Source organism: Argiope bruennichi, chromosome 1, assembly GCF_947563725.1.
Source record: "Argiope bruennichi chromosome 1, qqArgBrue1.1, whole genome shotgun sequence".
Lineage (NCBI taxonomy): Eukaryota > Metazoa > Arthropoda > Arachnida > Araneae > Araneidae > Argiope > Argiope bruennichi.
Genome location: NC_079151.1, coordinates 65,646,161 through 65,668,407, shown reverse-complemented (window position 1 = coordinate 65,668,407; position 22,247 = coordinate 65,646,161). Strand labels below are relative to the sequence as shown.

Below are 22,247 nucleotides of genomic sequence, written 5' to 3'. Positions count from 1 at the left end.
TGATTATAAATTTCATCTTTAATTTTATTCAGGATAAATTTATAATCAAATTATGTTAAAAAAATGTTAATTAAAAAAATGTTTTCCCGTATAATAATTATAACGGCCAGAAGTTTAAATAAGAGAGGATATATCTATTTTCTAACTTATGCCTTTTCTTCGCAACTAAAGATAAACTTTCTAGTTTATTCACTTTGATTTTTAACTCAATAGATGGCGCTGAGATCGTTCCTTTTTTTTTTCTTATGATGACGAGGCACAATTGACTAAGTTTGGTATTGACAAAGTTTGGTAGGCGTATGCAGCTTTATACGCGGGAAAATGAAAGTTAGTTTACCTTGGTGCATGTGCATTGATTCACAAGTATCTACAAAATGTTTTGGAGTGTTGCTTTCAACTGGTATGTGCTTTGCTTTCGTATATTAATGTTTCTGGTTTTATGATCAAATGGTCTTTTTGTAGTATGGTTTTATTCAATTTTGCTGTGGTCTTAGTTAGATTGAAAACAATTTTGAAATAATATTCTGCTCGAGTAATTTATTGTTTTTAATTTTGTGATAATATTTCTTATCCCCTAAACCTCAATTTCTTGGGATTTTCGGGTCACGAGGGATCGATATTTTGGACGAAGTCAGACCTCTCACAGAAAAAAAATCCTTGGTATGAATTCCTGCCTGAAGGTGTTCCTAGAAAAAGTCTTCAGGCAGATTTTTTATTTTTGTTTCTTTTCTTTTGCATTCAAATTTAATATTTATTTCTAATTTGGTTAAGTTCATTTGTGTTTTAGTTATAGCAGCATTAGCGCTTTCTAAATACAATGCATATTTTACTAGTTTGGTTCAAGAAGTATTTACTTTAATTGAATTTCATAATGATTGTTTTTTATTGATAGTTTCTTAACAACATTTAATTAATTAAATCCCTATCTTTTAAGAACAAGAATGCATTTAACTTTTATCATGTCATTTCTGTCTTGTGATCAAAATCACTTTACCTAAGTTATAATCTTTAATTACATTTATCTTTAAAATAGCAATGTAAAAACTGATAATTATTTAATCACTTTAATCTAATTGTGAGCAAATCTTTTTAAAACCGCAGATTAATATTGATAATGCTATATTAAAAAATTGTCCAACTAGATAGAATACAAGATCATTCTAATAATATATGCTAAAATATGCATCTCAAAAATTAAATTTAAAAAAATTACGCCAAATTTAATTTACTAAAAATAGTCAAATGATAACTTGTAATATTTATGCAATCGGTTCTTGATACTAATTTTAAATAGACTGCCAAAAAGTAATTCCATAAATTGAGCAGGATGAAGATGTAAAATACTTTTTTTTCATCATATCACATTAAGGCGTAAAATATTTTAAAGGCTTTCTTTTTAAAAATATAAAGCTTCTAAAAAGGTGCACTGTCTTTTCACTCCTGGGTTCCAAATTATTATACGTGTCTAGAAGCAAGGAATTTCAGGGCCCTTAAAAGGATGCAATTCAAATTGAAGTGAGAATGCTGTTATGAAAAATTCCATTATAAAGAAAATTTCACAAACATATGCCATCTTTTAAGAATTCCTTATTCTGGGGGTGTTAACTACACTTTAGTCAATTTTACAACTTTTGTAAATTTTGGAAACGAGTATAGAATCTAAAACCAGGGATAAATTCACTTTTTGATTGATTGTCTACTTCAATCATTATTTTTGTCTCTACTAATAATGAAGGGTATATGTATATATTGGTACTTTTAAAATCAGAACGTTTGATCTAGAGGCAATGCATAAATATTTTGGGCATTAGAAACATGCATCATGAAAAGAATTTGGGATTTATTTAAACATTTTCTTTAATTAAAGAAAATATTTGGCAGTTTTCCCCATAAATTTTGAAAATATTAAAGAGCAAAATCGATTTCTACACCATCTTAAAATTTAAAAAAACATATTTTTAAAGATGCTAACTTAATATTTGAAAGAATCTTTCCTCAATTTTGGCAATTTCTAATGAAAATGTTTCTTTCCTAATTTTTAACAATAGGATTATATTGATGTTTTGAAATTCAAACCGCTTTCTAATTTCATCAGATTTATTCGTTCGGTTTTCTTCCATTCTTGAGAACTACAAAATTATTATGTTTAAAGTCTATAAAATTCATATGATGAATAAAAAAGTGAAATTAGTTTCCTCTAAATTTAGAATCGGACCCGAAAATGATGAGCCAGCCTATTACGTTTTTAAACTTGACTCTATTAGGATAGTTACAATTATAATCATGATAGATCATATCAATTAAATAAACATGTCGTTAATATCACATTTTAAACAATATAATATCTCAAAATACAATATTTTTAAGGTAATATAATATCGTAAAAATATTTTTTATAGAAATCATGAATATCATATTATGCATACGAGATTTAATCCAAAGAAAACAGAATCTAAATTTTCACTGAAATAGCTGAGGTTAAATGCTGCTAGCGTTCAATACTTTGCAATGTATACCTTCTAATTTGATTTGAGAATAAATATATTAAGCTATCTTTTTATGCTTTCAAAGTTTATACATTAAAGCAAATACACATCTAATTACCTTTCACTCTTAGGGAAAGCATACCATTTCACACTCAAGGGATTCAAATTGTCTCCCATTACATTTCATTTCGAAATTTTTAAAAACAAGATTCTAATATAATCAACCGTTTACACATGAACTAAACTGATTCAGACTTCGAGACATATCGATTTCGAATTCAAGAACTTTTTTCAACTTTTTGCGGAACAAACAGGATGAAAATGCCCCAAACAGATCAAATTTATTCAGATTTACCTCAATGCATTCTGAGAGGGTCGTATTTCAGTTAATTATTATGTCTCTATGGTTGAAGAAGTCCATTGTATTGATTACATCCTCCAATTCTTTTACTCTTCCAACATCTTTTACTTACTTTCTGTCCCATTTTCATTTCCTGAACAGACACGAGATAGCACTTCAGTTGGGATAATTCCTCTTTTAATTGTCCTCGATATGGTATCTATCCTTTCACCAATTAATGGATGGAAGGTATTCTTTGTTTCTATGCTCTGCGTTGCAGGGAATGTTATTTTTCCTAAATAATGAAATCTGATCCCATATGCGTTACTAAAATAATGTATTAGGAATCCTGTAAGTATGAAAAAGAGATTCGAATTGCTTTGAGATTTCGAACTTTTCTAATCGTTGTTTCCAATTATTTAATATAGATCTTGAACGGAGTAAAACAATTCATTCATGAGCAAATATTACTTTTCCTATTTGTAATTAATATTTGTAATCCCATTTGTGTAATATTTTATTTCTCATTGATAACAAATATGTATTTACATAAACTTGAAATTTACATTTTCTTTATTGAAGAAGATTCTTAAATATATGATTATAACAATTCTAACTTATAATTCTATACAGTTATCGTTGTTTAATTTTTTTATAATTAGAAACTGCTTTAATAACTAGAATCAAAGACTGTCATTTTTGAAGTCAAAATGTCTCTTATTCTATTCTTTCTTCATTCAGAACTTATCTTAGGATAAGGAATTATTATAAATGTTAAATTTCAAATTATCTTTCGATAAGAATTAGGAATTAATTTTATCCTCTTCATTTAAATAATTTTAAAAGAATTAAACAATAGCATATATGAGAACTGATACTTAAATAATAAATCATTAATGTTTGTCAATTGCTTTGTAAGCAGAGAAAAAAAGACTCTTTTTATTCATAAAACGCTTCAGTAAATGTAATCTCAGCAGTAAAAAGAAAAAAACGAAGACAAAAAAAAAAACGAATTCTAATCGAATACTTTTTGTGCTAAGAACATTGATTACATCTAATGATTAATTCTTCCATTAAAATTTGAGTTTAAATTAACTGTTTTCAAAAGTTAAAACGCAACTTTTTTTTTTACAAATTCGCCATTAAATGAATAATAATAAAGTTGACAATTAGAGTTTGTTTATGAAGAAGATATATATATTCAAGACTACGGAATGGAACTTAATTTAGAGTAGTGTTTCTCTTCATTGGTTTTGATCGTAAATTCAATTTTTAAAAAAAATTTGAATGAGCGTGATCGGCAGATTTCAAATTTGTTAAAACATGAAATAGTTAAATAATCAAGCATATAAAATTATTCAATAAAATCCCATATCAAAATTTGTATAAAATTGTTATTCATTTTTTATTTGGTATTCTCAGACAAATCTGCTTAAAACTGATATAAAAACAGAGAAGAATTGAAATTGCAAATTAGATTCCTTTTGCAACATCTCTGATCGTCTATGCATTTAAAATGTAATGTTTTTCAAATAAAAGTTTGTTGAAGTTAATAAGAAATTATTTTAAAAATGATGAAATTTTTACAATTGTTGGTGCTGAGGGATACATTCGTATCCTAGTAAGGTGTAATTTTAGTGATTTCGCTCTAATATTGCAAGATGTTAATGAAGATATGACCACTGCTTATGTATTTAATGGTCATAAGTTATAAAATAAAATCTGGATATTCTTTCTAGTGGTTTTAGTTTTTTTTTTTTTTAAACTCGTTTATTTTCTTCGTAAGTTAATTTAAATATATAGATAACAATACGATTTTTAAAATATATTCTCAAAGGGGAAGGATGAAAAATAAATTTTGGAAACAAATATTCAAATAGCAAATAAGCATATATAAATCAAGATAAATAATTTCCTTTTTTCCTTCCCTATTAAAGAGAGAACCTGAAAAATAGCATTAAAACTGTGATGAATTGCTTTTCTCGAAAACAGTCGCACATAAAAGAGAAGAATGCTAGAAAACGCAATTTCGGATTTACTTTTTTTGAAATGTACCCACACAATGGCATACATCATTAGTCATTGTACTTTAAAATGACTAATGTATGACTTCTCGTATTTCAGTGTTTGTAATTTTTCAGAGTCTAGAAGTAGAACCCGCCAAAAGAAATTCGGGAGAAAATACTTCCTGAAAATGTAAATTCCGTATGCAATCAATTTGAACTTGACAAAGAGGGAAGATTTATAGTAGTAAGTTAATAAAAGTTTCTCATTTTAATTTATCAGTTTTCATGAGAGAACTTAATTAATAAATGTCTTTTTAAATTTAAATATAACTATAATAAGAAAGTCGATATTTAAAAAAGCATGAATATAAACTTAATTATTTAAAAAAATAAAGTTGGAACTACCACTAAATTAAAATGAAAATTTATTACTAACATATCTTTGCTTGATTGTAATATTATATGCTCATTTCTAAGACCTTTTATACCTAGCTTTTATTATTTTTTTGCCCTTGGAAAATATAAGAATCAATTTATATGGATAAAATTAAGTAAAATACAGGATTTATACCGAGATCATACTAATAGTATATTTTTAATCCTTATGTATTGTTATCAATTTTTTGTCAATTTATAAACCAGATTTTATTTTTTAAAAATATTTTAAACACTTATAGTTTAAATATTGTTATCGTAATATTATATTTAATCTTTTTGCGGGTTCCGATTTTTTATGGTTTTGCTCCCTGTGATAGGAAAAAAGTGGGCAATCTCAATAATAACGTATTTGTTTTAAACAAATTTTGATTAGAGGGGAGATAATATGTTAACCTACAAATACAGAGTCTAGTCTGTTTATTTATATTAACGTTTTAAAGCAATACTAGGGCTGTTTTGGGACGGGCCTTGTAATTTTGAACTGCGGCTATATGGCGGTTCTTTGGTGCAGAGGCGGCGTTAGCAGGGGGGCAAGCCGTCGGCAAGAGAGTGAGAGTTTCGCCGGCAAAACTCTTCGCCAATTCAGTATGGTTGTGAAGTATAATTTAAATAGAATATAATAATTTAAAAACTAGAATATAATAAAATAATTCTAGAATATAATAATTTAAAAACTAGAATATAATAAAATAATTCTAGAATATAATAATTTAAAAACTAGAATATAATAAAATAATTCTAGAATATAATAATTTAAAAACTAGAATATAATAAAATAATTCTAGAATATAATAATTTAAAAACTAGAATATAATAAAATAATTCTAGAATATAATAATTTAAAAACTAGAATATAATAAAATAATTCTAGAATATAATAATTTAAAAACTAGAATATAATAAAATAATTCTAGAATATAATAATTTAAAAACTAGAATATAATAAAATAATTCTAGAATATAATAATTTAAAAACTAGAATATAATAAAATAATTCTAGAATATAATAATTTAAAAACTAGAATATAATAAAATAATTCTAGAATATAATAATTTAAAAACTAGAATATAATAAAATAATTCTAGAATATAATAATTTAAAAACTAGAATATAATAAAATAATTCTAGAATATAATAATTTAAAAACTAGAATATAATAAAATAATTCTAGAATATAATAATTTAAAAACTAGAATATAATAAAATATATTCTAGAATATAATAATTTAAAAACTAGAATATAATAAAATAATTCTAGAATATAATAATTTAAAAACTAGAATATAATAAAATAATTCTAGAATATAATAATTTAAAAACTAGAATATAATAAAATAATTCTAGAATATAATAATTTAAAAACTAGAATATAATAAAATATATTCTAGAATATAATAAAATATATTCTAGAATATAATAATTTAAAAACTAGAATATAATAAAATAATTCTAGAATATAATAATTTAAAAACTAGAATATAATAAAATAATTCTAGAATATAATAATTTAAAAACTAGAATATAATAAAATAATTCTAGAATATAATAATTTAAAAACTAGAATATAATAAAATAATTCTAGAATATAATAATTTAAAAACTAGAATATAATAAAATAATTCTAGAATATAATAATTTAAAAACTAGAATATAATAAAATAATTCTAGAATATAATAATTTAAAAACTAGAATATAATAAAATAATTCTAGAATATAATAATTTAAAAACTAGAATATAATAAAATAATTCTAGAATATAATAATTTAAAAACTAGAATATAATAAAATAATTCTAGAATATAATAATTTAAAAACTAGAATATAATAAAATAATTCTAGAATATAATAATTTAAAAACTAGAATATAAAATAATTCTAGAATATAATAATTTAAAAACTAGAATATAAAATAATTCTAGAATATAATAATTTAAAAACTAGAATATAATAAAATAATTCTAGAATATAATAATTTAAAAACTAGAATATAATAAAATAATTCTAGAATATAATAATTTAAAAACTACCTTAAAGTTAATATGCAGTAAACAATTGAAATATCCAAATAACGGTTTAAGTAGTTTAACTATATTTGGCAAATAATCGATAGGGTGGCAGGTCAATAAGATGCCGCATTTTGTGAACAATTTTTGATCGGCCGACTATGAATGCAATGCGATGGATGTCGAAGAAGTTAGATTTTTAGTCATTTGAATGAAACAACGTTCATCAAGCTTATAATTTGCAGTATATCCGACAAGGTGAATAAGATATCGCATTCTGAGCAGCCGACAATGAACTAAAATCGATGGAAGTCCGCAGATTTTCAGACATCTGATTCAAATGTTTTTCATTCAGTTCATAATTTGTACTATGTTTTGCAATATACAGATATGCTGACAGATGATTATGGGGATAAATTGCCGACTAATCTTTGTCTTTCGGATAAGATGTTATCATAGATTAGGAAAACAAAAACTGTTTTCATCGAGTATTTTAATTACCTGCAAGTAGTTATTAGAGACATATACTTTTATATTATATATGAATAGGGAGATTGAATTGTTTTCCCTAATTCAGAATTCAATTAATATTAATTCTAAAATTTATTGTTACTTTCTCTGTAACGAATTGGTAAATTTATTTTATTAATTTCATTGTGAGAATTCTTCGACTAAAATCTATTTAATGGTTGGATTAAATTAAACAAAAACACTCTTTTTTCTGGACACTTTTGTGCAATATGCATGCTAACACGAGTTATTTTGCTGTAGAAAAATTATGTTAATTCATCATAAATCACTGGAATAAGTAAATTCTCTAAATATGAATTGTTTATTTAACATTAAAATATCTGTTTTTTGTAACTTAATTTATAGGCTGCCATTATTATATTATGCAAGTATTACCGACCTCATTTGGCGACAAAAAGATAAATATATGTGGCATGGTATCTTTTCAGCTTTACTAACAGAGTTTATCCGTGTACGCACTAAATTTATTATATAAATTACTGCCTACATTCTTCAGATTTTTCATTTAGTATTGCAACTATATTATCGGGAAATGCATTTTTAAAAAAAATTTCCATTTTCTCTTTCAATGACTCTTTGCGGCAAAATATATATAATTTCAGTTGCTTCTAAAATTTTAATAGACTTTGGATAAAGGTTTCTTGATAAAATGATTAAAATAGTTATTCATAGAATCTTCATATATATAATACATTAATCACTTCACATACGGATTAATTAACTTCTTAATTATATGACATATCTTGAGGCAATTATTATTATTTTAATCCCTAGAATAATATAAAGACATTTGAGGTAATGATACGTTTTTAAGTAATTTCTACATTTTAAATTATTTACTACTTTTTTTCAATTGCAGATTAAAAATTTAGTAATTCGATGCGTGATTCAGACCCATCATTGCATAACGATGGGATAAAGAAAAACGAATGCGTGCAACTGAGAGGATAAAATTCATTTTTTGGGAAGAATGCAATAGCTTCGAAGAAAAAAAAGTATCTAACCATGGCTAAAAAGAAATATAGGGGAGTTCATATCTAAGATCTGATTGCTTTTTAATAAAATGCACTGATTTTTACTTTCTCGTACACGTAGTATAGAGGAAATATAGTAATTGTCAAAAAATTTGAACTCGAAATTTTAACGAATCTCCACGTTTTAGACCTCTCGGAGTGCGAGAAACACATTTTCAGAAAATATTCGTCTGTCTGTCGCAGAGATAACTAAAAAACCACTTCAAGTTAGATGAGTGAAATTTGGTACACCAAATTTTCAGACCTCTATCAAATTTTGAGTACAACCTGCTCAAAGAAAGTCCTTTTATCCACCTGTTCGAATGTAAGTTAATATAACTACAAAAAGGAGGCTAAATCGATAAAATTCAGTACACAAATTCAACATCTCTAGTACAAATTTCTGACAAATTTTGAGCTAAATCCAACCAAGGATTGATTGTCCATCGATCTGCACTTTCAGAAACTTGCAAATATACTCAATAATTCAAAAACACATTGACTTAAATATTATAATAAATTAATATACCAAATTTTTTCAATTTGACTTTGTGACTACAAATGGAATTTTGTTTCAATCGGTGGAAAAAAATGTCCAAAACACAAATTCGATTTTTGGATACTATTAACGCATTCTACAGATTGATCGCCAAATAACTCGAAAATGTTGCCACAATAGATTCCGTAAAAATGCTAAATTCATGCTAAAGATAAATATTTCGTAATTCTTATACATGAATGCCATGTAAGGCGTTCTCCTGCATGACAAGTTTATTGGAGAGTGTGCGAGAAAGGTTTGGTGAAACCATTCCAGTTAGTTTAAATTCTAAATATACATTGAAAAATGAATACATGGAAAACCTGATATTTAAGAAGTCGTTTTCGTATCTTACATAACATTACACAAGTACATTTTTCATATCTTACATAAAATAGTAAGTTTGTACATATGTTTTCAACATATTTTCTCCGACTTTCTTAAATATTTTCTTTGTATCTTTTCAGGATTCTATATTGTTTGTGTCCGAACTATGGTAAATTTTTGCTGTGCGCGCACGCTTATTCGCCTCAGATTCGAAATACATCCGAATTCCTGCTCGTTGTTACAATTCGTATAAAAATTATTTTAATATTTTTAATTATAATTTTGGATTTTTAAAAACTTTGTTTTATAAAACTTTTTTAATTTAATTTCTACATTCATTTTATATAGCCATGGTAATAGTATACATTTGCTCATTAAATATGATATGGCATTCTAGCGCAATCTGTGTTTCTATCTATATAATACAATCTAGAATGAAATATAACTATATTTTTTCCAAAATTAGATCTAAGAGCGAGTAAATATCAAGAAACTCATAAAAAAAATACTCAATTATTGACAATCTTTGGATGATCAGTGAAAGAAACTGAGAACAATTTTTTAAAAATTACTTTTTAAATATTTATTGATGAAAAAAGGCTTGTATCCGAAGAAAAAAAAAGTAAATAATATTTAATTTCCTTCAATGAAATATAAAAATTAGTCATGAGTTTTTTTGAAATTATATGCATAATTACTGAAAATATATAATTAATGAAATATTAAATTCCTTAACTTTATGGTTTTAATTAAATATTATTCCCTGCATTGGAAAGTTATAGTTAATTAATTGTGCTAAAAGTTAAGGAAAGGCTAAGCATGTTTATGATTTTTTTTTTTTTTTGTCAAATAGTAAAGTCTTACAAAATTTACATTTTGTGCTGTTATTCAAGTAATATGTTTATCGTATGCACATGTGACGTTTATATATCGTAGTTAAAGGATTCATATTCGATTAATGAACTCAACATTACCGAGATATTTTTTTTATTAAAAATTGACTTAAAATTTATATTAATTTACAGAACTTTAGTGAGACACATTCTTTCAAAAATAATCTACAAATTTATCTCTTTGCAAGTTAAACTAACCAATTTTTCAAAAATTATTTTGAATAGGACCCTCAATTATATCTCCTACAATGAATTCCCCATTTTTTTTTCTCGGACAAAGAGAAACCGTAATTGAGAACCCCCATAGCTGCATCAAAGCGCTAATGGTCCAGCTTCTTCAAATATTGACCAGAAGTTTGCGTTGTCGCTTCTTCTTTCGTTTTACCACTTAGGCGGACATTTTTCTTCCTTTGTGTTGCACTAGTTAGCCCTAAGTAAAGTTTGAGAGTTGCTTCACTTTCTGTGACTCGGAAGGTCGAGTTTGCTTGCATTAAGTTAGTTGAGAAAAATACAGAATAGGAGACCCGGGGGCTTCTATTTTTAGTCAACGTAAATGAATTATCAGTGTAGGATGACACATATCAGCACTCGTGATTCTCCATTAAGAAAAACACTGTTTGGCTATTGCAAAAAGTATTTATTTCCTTTTTAACTTTGTCAAATAAATTTACTTAATTATCTGCGCTTCGTGTTTGTGTAAATGGAATTTTGAAAGCAATTTTACAGTCACTTTTTGAAATACTACAATTTTGATATTTCGTACACTTGTGTGATTTTGATGACAATAACTTATTTTAACATTTCTAGAACTTCATTAAGAATGAATCAATTAATATAATTAAATTTTGATTCCTCACTTTATTTATAGTTATAATTGAATATTTACTGCATTATATATATAATGTTATGTAAAGCTTTATTACTATTATCTAAACACTTTATTTCTTTTTTTCTTACAGTAGGTCATATTACTTTATTCTAAAACTTGATTGTATTTACTGATACAAATCCCACTTATTTATTTATTTATTTCTAACAAACGTTCTAAAATTGTTAAGGTGGTAAGTTGATGATTATTTATTATTACAATTCTCACGGTACAAACGAGGTCGAAAATCCCTAACAACTATATCATTCCGCTCAAAATTACAAGAAATTCTCTTTTCTTACGCCGAAACGCATTAGAGAATCTCTCAATTAAAAACACTGATGGAAAAAAACTTCTGATACCTTTTCTTTTATGTACCGGCATGAAAGAATGCGTTTTCACCCCTGGCAATCTCCGTGTATAAGCCTTGCTAGCCAATGAAAAAATAAATTGAAATTAAATCTAAAATTGTGTTCTTGTCGACCTATTACCTAGAAAAAGTGTGTGTGCGTGTGCGTGTGCGTGTGCGTGTGCGTGTGCGTGTGCGTGCGTGTGTGTGTGCGTGTGTGTGTGTGTGTGTGTGTGTGTGTGTGTGTGTGTGTGTGTGTGTGTGTGTGTGTGTGTGTGTGTGTGTGTGTGTGTGTGTGTGTGTGTGTGTGTGTGTGTGTGTGTGTGTGTGTGTGTCCATATTCATACATTACACCCAATACTCATAAATTTTCCTATATACGAAATTCTTCCAAGGATTGAAAGAACAAACATTTTAGACCATTTTGTAAGAATAATTTTATATTTATGGATGTAAGCAGCTTCTGTAAATTATAAGGAACAGGACTTGGAATTAATAAGTGAAATCGATGAAAGACCAGTCAGTTCTTTGCTGAAACATTTAGTTTTTGTTAAATAATTTTTTAGCAATCTTATATATGTAGGCATCGAAAATATGGTTTTCATTCTGAATTTCGCTTAAAGAGAAACTATTTTTAATCTATCAATGAGCTTCTGTAACTATTCATCAAAATCACCATGAGTAATAAGGAATTGTAGCAGTTGCATTACTCTTATCTTCTATTTTGGATACTAGATGGCGATGCCTGATTAGGCCATCCCATATGTCATCCCATAGTGCATTGCGATTGCAATTAGAATGAGATGTGACGCTGAACTATGAAGCCGCGCGCGTGAATGTCTTGTCTTTGTGTGTGTGCTTGTTTAGTGTGTGAATGTGATTATTAAAAGAAATGTTCCCAAAAACATTCGTCCTGTTGCTTCCTGCATGGCTCTTAATAATCTACATACCACCACAGAATATAATTACTTTTTTATGACTTAGGATTGGAAAGTTAAATTCAAGATTTCATTTTGATTATGATAATGATTTATAAATCAAAGTTTAGAAAATAAAAAAAAATTTAAAACTCTGTTATTTAAGATGCTTATACATGTGCGTTTTGAAATGCTTTTTCGTTCATTTGATTTATAATATGAGATTTTGAAACTTAGTGCTATAAAGTTAAAAAAAAAGAATGCCAACAAAAAAGATATTCATAAAAAGTGAATCATACATCTAAGCAAAATAAATTTAAGTAAAAATTGATTTCAATTTCAAATTTGTCTGCTTATCAATATTAACATTTTAATCAACCGTTTCCAACTGAAAGTATGCCATAAACTGTTCCAATACTTTCTAATGCAGCAGGTTTTGGAACGGTATTTTCAGAAAAATTTTGTACAAATCAAATCAAAAGTATTAAATGATCTCAGAGCAGCCATTTGAAAAGGACATGGGAGAATACCGATGTCTATATTTAGTAAATCAAATGTATTTGAGAAATATGGTCTTCCACTTTCTAAAGTGAAATACCAAAATAACTTCAATATTTTAATTAAAAGATTCATTCAGAAAATTAAATAATTTTAATAACCTGATTCGCTGAAGAAGTATTTTAAGAAATAAGTTTAAAAAATTCTTATTTTATAATTTTTAAAGACCATGTTGTAGTAATAAGCGCTAATTTGATAAAAAAAAACTAAATATACTTCTGTGTTTGGGACTCTATGATGGTTATTTATACAAGTTTATAATTCAGAAAACTGCTGTATTTTTTTTTTACTTTTTGTTAAGAATTTGTTATAACTTAAAAGCTATTCGATATCAATTATTTGAAATTTCAAATATGGGGAAGTTTACAAAATTCCAACTGTCAACTTGGTCAGCAACGCGTAGATTATAATGGGAAAGAATTTTAGCGTGTTAGATAACTTTCAAAAATCTTTATATTTTTATATAAAGTATTGTATATTTGCACTGAATTATAAATTTTTAATCTAAATAAATTAGAATTTTTACAATAAAATTCTTTAAAGTACTTATCTCTTTGGAAATCTTATTTTAAAATATACAATCTAACAGTACGCTTTACAAATTGTATATATATCTTCGAAAAAATATTCTAGACATGTATGGCTACTTTTCTTCCTTGAAAATACTGTAAATAAATAAAAAAAACATAACTTTTGAAAATGGAAAAAATATATGTAGAAACACTGTTACCAACCAAATAATCCTCCACAACACATTACCAAAATCCTCTGTGAAAGCATCGATTTAAAACTTTGCTTCCGTTTAAATATTCCCCGAAGCGAGATCTTTGAAACTAATGTTGTCTGTCAAGCGCAGCGAATGAAAAATTTCGAAAAAATTAAAATGCAACCCTTCTCCCCTTCTCCCCACCGAGGCATAGACAGCTAGTAACGACAAAATAACTGCCTCAGGATTTCAATGCGGATGAATATTTAATACTTTAAAGTTCAGTCTTTTCCTACATTTGTTTCTGAGTGATATCATACTCCTTCTTGGTTATTTTGGATATTTATTCTTCAAAAGTGGCATCAGCGCTGACGGCAACGGAGGGAAAATTAATAAAGCTCCAAACCCCATTGGATAGTGAGATGGCAACGAATTTAATAAAAATGGAAAAAATTTTGTCCCCTCCCAATGTTCCTTCCTCTCCATTGCATGCGAGAGTAATTGAAAACCATGTCTGGAAGCATTATTTTGACGTTATAACAGTTTAGCGTTTTTATAAGATGAAATGTCCCAAATGTTCTCTTTTTACAAATAAAGATGATTGCTATGGTTATATTTATTGATAGTTAAACATAGATCGAAATTTCTCACCTCAATTAGCTAGTTGTTGTACATTAATTAAGAAGAATAGAAGAGCTAAAATAAGAAATACTCAAAAAATACTAATAGAATTTAAAACTAAATTTCTTTTTCCCATTAAAAAATAGAACATTGTCAATTTTTTTATATGATTAATACAGACGATATCGAATTTTTATTTTTATTTGCGAAGAAATTTGAGTAAATTTTAGTAACAGCTTTTAAATGGTTTTTGAGAATAAATATGTCTAAAATGGCATATTTTTAAATTGCAGGTGTGTATAAATTGTTAGTCATTATATTTAAATCATTACATTTATTAACTATCTAGTGATTGAATAAAGAATATATTAAAATAATTCGTTTCTGATTTGCGAAGAAAATTTCTCAAAAGAACACAAATACTAGAAAAAAATTTCTAGCTAATTTAAAATAATAAAGTAGATTCAAATCAATTCAGAAAAATATTAGGACAATCTAATTTTGAATCAAAAGCGAAATGTTTTATTATAGTAATTGTTTGTCAGATTGAATTAATTATTTTAAATTTATATGTTTGGTATAGATCTTGTAGAAAATAGTTTTTTTCTTCATAAAAGATTTTTAACTAATTATAATACAAATTAAATAATTAATAAAGATGATACTTGGGAATAATATATTGCCTTTATATTTTGAAATAAATTAAAATTCTACTGATGCAGGATTGTTTACAATTGATTGCTTTTAAGATTTTAAATTCTCCTTTTACTTAAAATTTCTTAGAGCAATTAGAATTTCTAATTAAATTTTCTTAGAGTAAGATGAATTAAATAAGAATTCAAATTTCTTAGAGTAAGATAAATTAAAACAAAAGAAATTTTTAATACTTTATATAAGTTTTTATTATAGAAATTTTTGAGTTAACGGAGATGTTTCAATAACTACAGGAACATATTTTTCAAAATATGAAATATAAAACTAAAGTAAAAAATTAAATTTATTCTTAGTTGAAAGCTCTTATTTTAATAATAAAGTAATATTGAATTTTTTCATGAATTTTAACATTTTTGAATTGTTTTATAAATTAACATCAATTGAAAGTATTTATAAACCTGCAGTACATGCCGTATTCATTACTACTTCTAATATATGCAAATAATATATTCATTTGCATCACGAGGAATACGGAAAAACATTTTTTTATATTTGTCCACAAATCTTGAAGGAACAAGTATAGTTAAAAAACTGAAACTGTTTCTGTCCTCAGACTATTTAGCTTATGCTATTCTAAATTCAAATTTTCTGTGAAATTAAAAAATGTTTATTTGATAAATCTGTTGAAAATAATACTCATAATTAAGAACTATATTTTAATTGTGATGAAGCTTTTACAAGTATTGAATTTAAAAATACATATACCATATTTGGCAATTGTAAGAATTTTAGTACAATCTAAATTTTTGTAAAATACTATTCTGAGAGTTACGAAATTTGATAAAATATGATGAAATATTTTTTCAACTTAAAAAATACCCAACACTGTCAGATTAACTACCTATAATACTTATTACTCTTATTTTATATGGCATATATATTTTATATATGACATATATGTCATATATATATTTCTTGAACAGTGTGATTTCTGTTTAAAATAAGTGTTGTGTTCCAAGCATTACTTATTTAGCATTGAACCGTGGAATTAATGGTAGCATAGATTAAATTTAGCATGGAATCCTAACAAATGATAAATTTAAACTGAAACTAAAGCTAACTTAACACTTTAAGCTAAATTTAACACTGAACCCCATAATTGATGGTAATTTTTCCTAAATTCCTTATTCAATCATATTTCGATTTAATCCCCTCCCCCTAAATTTTTTCTTTTGTCTTTTCATTTTTGAAAGTCAGCTGTAAATAACTTTAGAAATTAATCAAAACTAATGTACAATACAGAAAAATTGACATTTTTTCCAGAATTTGCATGTGAAACTCTTGATAATACTGATGACAGTCCTTGGAATCGAATAACAAATATCTGGCATTATATTATACTACAGTTCAGTACATGAAAAAAATTTCATTTTTTTATTTTTATTTTTTTTAATTTTATGAATAGCATATATAATAGAAATTTGGGTAAACATCAACCTAGTGCTATCATCAAAAAGAAACGAAAAGTCAAAAATAATAAAAAAAAAACCAATAGAATTTTTTTAAAGAAAACCAGCAAAGATAATAAAAGTTTTTAAATTATTGGATTTTTGTGAGTTCAATAGGATTCGTGCTCAATGGCCTGTACAGGAAGAAAGCTCTCATTATATCTGAAACGCGAACTCGATGAATTTACCGAGGTAAGTGAGCATATTGCTACTATAGAAATCGATACTTAAGAGTCGAATCCATCCGAAAAAGACAATTGCATGGTGGATAGAAATCTGAATTTAGTTCAACAAGGATTACGAATTTTGGAGGGAGTATAGTAATGAGAAACGCTCATAGTTGCAAACCAAGGAATTGGGGGAAAAAAACCTTCAGTTTGAAATAGTAATTCGCTCTGGGAAGAGAAAAAGAAAGAAGTTGAGTAGTTGAAAGAAGTTTGATAGATAACAAACTATTTCAGATTTTTTTTTAATGTTCTTACTTGAAAAGTTCTATTTTATATCGATATAAGTAAAAACTATACTTTTCATAGCATATTTTTCTTTTAACTTGTTTTTTTAACATTCTAATTAAACTTTGCAGTTATTTTAATGCAAAGTTATATTCTGACATGCGCTTTCAATCTATCTTTCCAAGGCATATATTCTGTAGTAGTATTGTAAGTTTATAATAAATTTTGAAATTTTTATTGCCAATTAATGAAAAGCAATCGATCAGCTCATTTGCGAATGCTTGCCTCCTGGTACAAATAAGCTACAAATGGTTTCAAGTCTTTTGTTTGTTTTTTGTTTGTTTGTTTCTTATGGCACTTGCCACTGGCAAGCCCGCTGTTACGAAGACAGCGATTTAAGCCTGAGGGGGACGTCTCTTATTTTTTATAGCAGCGCCAACTAGGGCCAAGAGTAAGACTTTGCTACTCACGCATCACTCATTCGCTTGCACAACCCCTTTTTACAGGAGGGCACATTCACACATCTCACAGATAGAACAACAGAAGAACAACCATGCCCAAACCGGGACTCGAACCCGGGACGCCCAGATCACGGGGAAGACGCGCTACCCCTATGCCAGGACGCCGGCTTCAAGTCTTTTTAATTATGCATATAAATATTCTAGGAAGTGGGGGGGATATTAGTGAAGATTCTACTTCTATTTCCTATCATCACTTGCCAAACACTACAATTTTCATCCCTTAGAAGTGCCAAAAGTCGACAGTTTGTTTCTCTATATATTTCGTGCTTATTCTAAGTTGTAAACTATTGAAATAAATAGGAGGAATAAACAAAATACGTGAATTTCCTTCAGAGAAACTGTAAATGATAGTGTAAAATTGATATGTTTAATTATTTATTAATTTTAGTAATTTTTTATTAATTCAGCAGTTTTTATAGTTTTAAAGAATAATGGGTTTTTTTAATTTAATGATAAACTCAAAGAATACTTTTGAAAGAAAAACATTTTGAAGAATATTTAGTGCATACTTTTGCAACAATGCGATAAAACAATGTAATAAGTAAAAAATGTTATTAGTTCTTATTAAAATATAATTAATATTAAAAAATTAATTAATTAATAATGATTAATATTAAAGCATATATTAAGTGGTAATTATAAAACTTGTTTGAGGAAAGCGAAACAAGAATAACATATTGTATGATCTATAACCAGTCATCACGTGAGATTTTAGATCTAGAGGCATCTAATGAAGTGTTAAATCATTTCAACCGTTTTTAATCGTTTGTCTTTTTTTATTATCTAATTGGATGATTTCTTACTTTTCAGAAATTTTGTTTTTCTAACTCAGAAAGACCACACAGAAAATTTTAATAAAAGAGGATTATTTTGTGCCAAAATATAGCATTTTTGAATACTTTAATTTCACCTTATTGGTTAGAGAAGTAGAATGATGCATGGTCACGATGATTAAGGGATTAATATAATTCATACAAAATACCTTCTTCTGATTAAGGGATTAATATAATTCATACAAAATACCTTCTTCTGATTAAGGGATTAATGTAATTCATACAAAATACCTTCTTCTGATTAAGGGATTAATGTAATTCATACAAAATACCTTCTTCTGATTAAGGGATTAATGTAATTCATACAAAATACCTTCTTCTGATTAAGGGATTAATGTAATTCATACAAAATACCTTCTTCTGATTAAGGGATTAATGTAATTCATACAAAATACCTTCTTCTGATTAAGGGATTAATGTAATTCATACAAAATACCTTCTTCTGATTAAGGGATTAATGTAATTCATACAAAATACCTTCTTCTGATTAAGGGATTAATGTAATTCATACAAAATACCTTCTTCTGATTAAGGGATTAATGTAATTCATACAAAATACCTTCTTCTGATTAAGGGATTAATGTAATTCATACAAAATACCTTCTTCTGATTAAGGGATTAATGTAATTCATACAAAATACCTTCTTCTGATTAAGGGATTAATATAATTCATACAAAATACCTCCTTCTGATTAAGGGATTAACATAATTCAAACAAAATACCTTCTACCTTTTCGTATCATTTATCAATTCTCATATTGTTTGCGAATTATGTTTGCTCAAATTTTAGCATCTTTTATAATGCAAACATGGCATTCAAATGATAACGTTTCTATTTTTTTTTAAGTTCTTTACTTATTTAATTTATATATCTGGCTTAATGGTATAATATATATTATTATTGTAAAACAAAATGCTTGAACTAACAAATGATAAATTAAATAAGTTAAGGAACAAACAGAATGTAAAATATAAAGATACTACTTTATGATATTGCTATCAAAATGCTGCAGTAAAAAGATTAGTTCTAACTCATTAATAAAAAGAAAAAATATTATAATATAAAGAATAAATAGAAGAATATTATTTTTCTGAATGAATAAAAATCATAATAGCACATACAATCTTTCTAAATAAAACAAAGATTAGGAATTCCTGGATAATTCTAAAACAATGGATGCTTATCTCAGATCCATTTGTATTGGCCAAAAATATTTTTCTCTGAAATATTTTTAAAAAACAGTCAGTTCTCAGTCTTTATAAACGACAACAAAAAAATACAGAATTTCTGAACCAAGAAACACTAACAATTGCATCCTTCGGGAATCTAACATTATTCTCGGTTCTTTTGTTTTAGAAAACGAGAAAATTGGCAAACCGAGGAACAGAGTAGGTTTCTTTTGGTGGAAGTAAAATAAAACTAGACCAGTAAAAGATATGAAATAGAAGAAAAGAAAAAAAAAAGAAATTGTAACTTCGAATGCTTTGTTACACTTTGTGAACGGATTTCTTTAGACTGTTGTTACCTATATATTTCAGAAAGCTTATTGGATGTTCTTCAAAGAAAATTTATCGTAAACTTTGCCGGATATTGCACAGAGAGATCCATTTATATTCACTATCGGAAAAGATTTGTTCTGCAGTGCGTATCTCAATAAGCTATGTATTCTGCTTCTAAACAAATGAAATTTTTTATTTGCTTTCGAAGAGATGAAATCTGGGCTGGAAAAATGAATTAAATAAAGTCTTGTTTCCTTCGGTTACATTTATGAAATCTTTCACAGAATAAACGTTTATTCTATTCATCGTATTTTTTTCTGCTTGAATAGCAAGAGTAAGTTTAGTTACTATTTATCTAGTTATTATTATATGCACGTCCCGATTATTAAAGCACCACTAGGGCTATTTTGGGGCAAACTTCATAATTTCGAGCCACAATCAGATGACGAGGACGATATCTGAGAGAGGTCCAGCCACACCAGCGGGAGGACATTTGGCCCCAACGGATTTAATGTGCCCCAGAAACGCTTAAACGACGGTTCTTCGATGGAATTGGGTTTCGAATCTGGAACCCTTGAATCCGAAAACGGGATCTTACCACCAGGCCACCAAGGCCTGAAGAATAAGAGATCTAAAATCTTGAATTTAGAATGAAAAATCTGAAAATTTTTAATACCTTAAGTTTTAGTAAGATATTGATATGGACATTTTTTATAGATTTAAAATATTTGTGGACAACTAAAACATACATTAGCTTGGAAATTTGCTATGGCTAAATAGAAAACTATCAAGCATTCTAAAGGAATGCTGAATTAAATATCGAATAAACCAATTCATTCAATGACTAGAAATTGAACAAAAGTATAAAAACGGAGAACTTCGAAATACCATTTAAATTGTTAAAGTCGATTATTAAACATACCATTCATAAATGAGAAATAATTACCACTTAATAAAAATTTTAATTATTTAAATATTAATTTTAATTTAGTAATGATCGGTTATTAATAGGATTCAATTTATATAGGAACCAGAAAAATTACAAACAGAAAACCTAAAATGATTATCTGTATCTTTTAGGCTGTTCCGCTTCGGAATCAAAAGGAAATGTTATTCATATATCCCTTAAAACTACACAACGGTTCAGATAACCATTAAGGTTATAGTTATTTTGATATTAAAACTCTCATATATCATCAGGGCCGCGGTGGCCTGGTGGTAAGATCTCGGCTTCGGGCACGGAGGGTTTCAGGTTCGAGACTCGATTCCACCGAAGAACCGTCATGTCAGCGAGTCTGATGCACGTTAAATCCGTCCGCGTCAAATGTCCTCATGCTGGCGTGGAGTAGAGGGGATGCCAGCTTTGTTGTTGTCCTCGTCATCTGACGACAGTTCAAAATTACAAGGTCCATCCCCAAATAGCCGTAGTGTTGTGTGAAAATGGGACAGAATATAAATAAACTAATTCACTCATCATCAACAACCTCAATTATTAAAAAGGTATGTGAAGAAAGATATAGTTATGTATAGGCGAATATAACGTTTCACTTATTTAGTGGATTTAAAAAATCCGCAAATACATCTTTATAAATGTAGGTTGAAGCGCGGTAGGTATACAATTCGAGAATGTGGAAGAACGACTTAGTTTGCATTCATACTACCAAAACTTTGTGGATGCGATTTGCTGCCCACAATTCCAGAAGCTAAATTTTTAGATAATAGAATCTTACATGTTTTCAAATTCCCTTTGATTCTCTATCAGAAAATAAGGATAGAATATTTCAAAAGTTACACACGATGAGAATTAAAAGGTATAAAAAGTGACACATAAGGGATGCTCAAACACAGGAAAGAAATTTGTATTCAACTTTTGTTATCAAAAAGCACTATGAATTATGTTAATTTATTATGAATTTTAAGCACAACGACTTTATTATCACATACTATTTAAGAAAAATAATTAAAGATGCTTACCTAATATTAAACTTTGTTAAAATATTGTCATGTATACTCTAAAACAATGTGTTTTTATCTTTTATAAAGGTAATCGTCTTACCTCGAAACCAAAACCATGATGCTCCGATGTCAAGTACGATACTTTTGCTTTAGCTTTTTAAACTATCAAAATAATATTAATTGTGTTGAAACATAAATTTTTCCAACACCAAACTGAGAAGAAAAGA

At 27.0% G+C, this 22,247-nt stretch overlaps 1 long non-coding RNA gene across 1 annotated transcript; it reads left to right on the top strand.

Moving 5' to 3' along the window:
- Window positions 1–294: 294 nt before the first annotated feature.
- Window positions 295–20,295, top strand: LOC129981122 (uncharacterized). Its single transcript, XR_008785288.1, has 3 exons — window positions 295–400; window positions 4,968–5,076; window positions 19,922–20,295. It is a non-coding gene; the product is annotated as an uncharacterized LOC129981122 (long non-coding RNA).
- Window positions 20,296–22,247: the final 1,952 nt, after the last annotated feature.